Source organism: Engraulis encrasicolus, chromosome 23 (assembly GCF_034702125.1).
Source record: "Engraulis encrasicolus isolate BLACKSEA-1 chromosome 23, IST_EnEncr_1.0, whole genome shotgun sequence".
Lineage (NCBI taxonomy): Eukaryota > Metazoa > Chordata > Actinopteri > Clupeiformes > Engraulidae > Engraulis > Engraulis encrasicolus.
This window is the reverse complement of record NC_085879.1, coordinates 10330293-10335292: the sequence shown is the minus strand read 5'-3', so window position 1 is coordinate 10335292 and position 5000 is coordinate 10330293. Positions and strand designations below refer to the sequence as shown.

Here is a 5000-nt window from a genome sequence, read left to right as displayed (position 1 = left end):
CTTGCTCTAAGGCTTTCTTAAGTTCTCTTCTGTTCCATTCTGTTCTATTGCATACTATGCTGTTTCATTATGTTCCGTTCTGATCTATTTGGTTCTATTCTATTACTCACTTCAGAGATTTTCCTCCATTGTATTTTAGAAAGAGAGTTGGAGAAAGCCTCCATAGCGATGCATGGGGGACATCTAAAAGTTTATAGCATACAAAATGTAATTTCAGTTGCGCTGCGGTATTTTGCTCTGCAGGACTGCATTTTCATATTCAAACTCTGTATATGTGCACATTAAAATAGCTCAAGAGAATTAAACAAGATATATATTTTGATTAGTGATCCTCGAGAGACATTTCCATCAAGCTTTGAATTGATTTTGACCATGTACTTTTTATATTCTTCAGTCTTTTCTGTGAGGACATTGGCCACTTCATCCAGTCTCAAACTTCACCCTCCACCTGCTTTTCTGTTCACCTAAATTATGCTGTGACTGTGTGGTGGGGACATTAAGGTCAGCTATATATCAAACCAGTATCAGTGCCCATGACACATTAATATCAAGTTGAATGGGCCCGGCCTTTAAAATGTAGCTGACTCCAACACGAACTCAATCTCATACTTTATTGTGCTTTAGTAACCCACACCCCTTTTTAACAACTCTTTAATCTTATAAGTAGTTTAGGCTGTCTGCAAACCCATTTTTATTCAGTCTCCAGGATTAAACAAGGGCATTAAAGTGTTTCAAATGGCTTTGTTTCGATTCATGCTCATTTGATTCATGCTCAGCAGACTATGCCGGAGTGTGTCTGTATACCTTCTCACTTTTGGGGATTGGTCAGAATGATTGCAATCCTCTGAGACCAATCTCACCAAGCCATGTGACCCTGTTTGTCTTCGCCACTGTGGCAGTGGCTCCAAAACGAGGGGTTGGGATGCTGGGGGTCGCGGAGGTACTGCTGGGGGGTCGCAGAGAGAAAGGACTGTGTGTATGAAACCATTTAGCATACAGTATGTTTCTATACAATACAACCATTCCATATAATGGTTTGCATTGTCTTATGGTTAAGAAGTATTAACTTTCAAATTGAAATGTCAAAATATTAAGGGACAAAAATATTGTGTAGTGGGAAGGTCGTGACAATATTCTTGGGCGGCCCAGGAGAAAAAGTTTGGGAACCATAGCAGCATGGGGTACATCTGCTATGTTCATGCATGTCCTCATGAACAACTCCCAGTGGGGCAAACATTAATTTTGGAACACAGAGCACCATAGATGGGACTGTGCAAAACAAACAAAAAAACCCAGTTTTCGTGTTTTTGTTTGTCTACTTCTGTTCTCACCGCTCCTTCAAATACCCTAAAGCCCCCAAACTCATCCACATTTCATGCATGTCCTACTGAGCCACTCCCACTGTGTAAACATTCCCATTTTAGAACAATGAGCAACGCTGAGTTGTTTCTTCAACTGTAAAGTAACTGTTTTCAAAATCGTTGCTGTATACCACACCTTCAAATTCCTCCAAATCCCCAGAAATCGTCTACATTTCATTTCATGCTTGTCCTAAATGAACCGCTCCCACTGGCGGAGACATTCCTGTTGCAGAATAATGAGCAACACTGACTTGTTTCTTCAACTGTAAATTTGTTTGTTTTCCAAACATTTGCAGTGGTTCATCATTTCGTAAGTGACCAAAACAAAGGCAGTTCTGACCTCGGCTTATATAACCCCACAAAGCAAAATTTTGAGGTGAAGGCGGTCTCTTTAGTGTCATGAGGTCAGGAGCATTACCACACTTGGCAGCTGTGGCCTGATGGTTGTGGAGTTGGGCTTGGGAAACAGGTTCAAATCTTGTGCCAGTATAGGAAGAATTGTGTGTACCTGTGTGAAGCTGGCCCCCCCTCCGACCCAAAATTCTGAAATAACACTGCAGATTGTGTTATGTTTGTGCCGGATTGTGCTGTAAAAAATATTGTTTTTGCTATTAATAAAATAATTGCATAATAATAAAATAAAACGGCTGTAACTTTACAAAACAAGTGACTGAAGCGTTAATTTTCACAGCATAAATGAGCACAAAGAAATTCCCTTCGATTGAGAATACTTTGGAGAAATTTGGAGGGGGGGTTGCTGCGTATTGAAAATGTATTAGTATTATGAGTATTTGAGTATTTAAATTACTCAAAATCCTTAATAGCACAAATTAAAATTTTTACATCACAATCCGGCACAAGCGTAGCACAAACAATCTGCTGTTATTTCAGCATTTTGGGGTGTGGGGTGGGGGGGAGGGGGGGGGGTGTCAGCTTCACACAGGTGAAGAATTTGGGTGGTGTCACCCCCTTCCATGGCTGAATTGCCTTTGAACAAGGCATGTAAACTAGTCTAGTATGAAGGGGGGTATCCCATGCACTTAAAAGATATGTTTTTATAACCATCTTTTTATAATCCTTCAAGTGTCTTGCTTATGGATTATGTTTTCAAAGCTAATTATTGTCTCATGTAAAATCCCACATTGCTCCAAAACGGTGCCCTGTAGCCTACTTGAAACAACTGTATAAGGTTTTGCAGGAAAATATCAGCTAGGTGTAATGTCATCGTTTTAGAATCTGAAAGAGGTGACTGAAAAAGCTCTGGCAAGATAAACATGGCGCTAAACATATACAAACACTGAAAACTCATTTGACCTGCCCTGAACTGAAGAAAAAAGTGTCCACCAGTAACTGAAAATAGATGAGAGCAAAGGTTGAGTTTGTGTAAGCAGGATTATACTTTAAACTTAGTGGGGTGTACTTAGAACTCACGTTTACAGGTGCCGCAAAAGGGCTTGGAGGGTCATAAAATACGTCTTTGATTTACTTTCAGTATAGCTGTGAGTGTGTATGTGTCCGTGTGCGCCCCTGTGTGTGCATATCATGTGTATGATGCATGCATGAGTGTGGGTATGTTCTCTTACGTGTGTATGTGTGTGCATGGGCACCCATGTGTCGGTCCCTGTGTGTGTGTGTGTGTGTGTGTGTGTGTGTGTGTGTGTGTGTGTGTGTGTGTGTGTGTGTGTGTGTGTGTGTGTGTGTGTGTGTGTGTGTGTGTGTGTGTGTGTTTGTGTGTGTGTGTAGTGTGTGTGTTTGGTTTGTGGTTTCATGCTGATTAAGGCTGTGTCTTCATCTGTACAGTCCAGAGGTTATCCAGCTGGCACTGTTTTTGCTCTTAAAGAGCCAACTGACCTCCCCATGGTAGGACTAGTCTGCCAGAAACACCTTCATCTGAGACCATCCAAAGAAGCACATTATAATGTTGAATACTTAGAGCAAGTTGAGATGTCTTTTTCAAGACACTGTCATTTTTTTGAAAATGTTAACCTCAAAATCAGTCTATTTCAAAGTAAATGGAACATAAGGAGCCAATCTCAATATCCAAAGCAGCCTTGGCCTGTCTGAATCACGTTTCACTTTCAAAGATGCACATAATGGTGTCGAATACTCAAGTTGAGACATCTTTTTGAAGACAATCATCCTTTGAAATAGGCTTGATAAGACTATTTTTAAAGCAAGTAAAAGTGCACAAAAACTTGTAGATAGTGATCTTTGTTTAAACTGTATGTGTATATTGGTATTCTGTTTTGCAGTTCTGTGCAGTTTAATATTTCACTGCTTCTCTCAGCAAGGCTCAGTCTGATTTGTGTTAAAGAGACAAGCTTTGGCACAGAAGACCGGAGGGCAACAAACGCCTCATTTCTCTGTCTGGGCCGGGGAGGCAGACAAGCGAGCACTTTTGAATTTGTACTTGTTTTGTAGGCTAGAAGTACAAGTTCCCTGAAGTATCCTGAAGTTTTATACAAAGACTACTTTCCCTTCAAACAACAAAGATTCTTGGATGTCATTTTGTAATTTAATCTATCCAAAGATAGACTCAGCCTTGTCAAGAGCATTTCATGACAGAGCCTCTCTTTTGTCTCTATGACAACAATGGATAAAGATGAAGCATGATTCTTAATATCGTAGTCCTTAAGCAGATCATAAAAATCTTATGGCAGAAGTTATGACTTATCATTAAATTTAATTGTAGGCAATACGATTTTTTTTAACATAAGGAATGGGTTGTAGATGGGAAACAGATTGGAATTAGTTGGAATTCAGTGGAATTACTATAGTAGGACAGCATGGATTTAGTAGAAATGTAGAAATGTCAGCACTGCCCTGGGTGAGAAAAGTATTTCTCAGAGTTCTGTGAAGATTACGTTTGTAGCATGAGCATCAGCGTTTTGTGAGTGAGTCCACCTGAGTCCACAAATTGTCCGTCAGGAGAGACTACCACATATTCAGAAGATACAAGAACCTGTCAAATGTAGCACGGATCCAGGTATTTTTCTCATTAAAATAGTTCTGTCAGATCCACTCTAGTCAAAATTGAGACGGGAAACAGATACATTTCAGATGCTTTATTTCTGAATGCATACATTTGTGTTTGGGGGTATAGCTCTGTTCGGAGGAAGTTCCCCGGCTTCTCCATGAGCTCCATGGAAGCCAATACAGGGAACGGCAGCATCCTCAGGTGGTGTGCCTTCCATTTAGCTGGAAAGACGAAATACCCCCTAGAACAGAGCAAGCAACAACAACAACATGACATTGTTTGACAATGATTAGTCTGGTGGAGCAGGGGAGGTGGTGGGAGCAAAACAAGCAGCAAAAAGCAATGACAGGAAAACAAATTCGGTAGTTTAAATAAAGCGCGCCAAAGGTCAGCATCCAATTGCGAGCAAAGGCTGATTAACCAAAGCACAGCTGATTAGTGGAGAGTTGAATGGGTTGGGTCGGTGTCAGCTAATAAGCAAAAGGGCGCGTTGACTACGTGGTCTGCCAGAACTATCGCAGGTTGCTTGATTTTTTTTGAAAGCAACTGGATGAATTCTTGGGGCATGAGAAAAAATTTACTTCTTCAATTTTTTCTAGCAAACAATGATTTGGATCAGGCTACTGGTGAAGCTAGATTTATGCTTCGGACGCATAGCCTCT

General features: G+C 40.6%; 1 protein-coding gene across 1 annotated transcript in view; it reads left to right on the top strand.

Annotated features, from left to right (window-relative positions):
* zdhhc9 (zinc finger DHHC-type palmitoyltransferase 9) overlaps positions 1-5000 on the top strand; it is a 43848-nt gene that overhangs the window by 19224 nt on the left and 19624 nt on the right. The gene's annotated exons all lie outside the window — the stretch shown is intronic.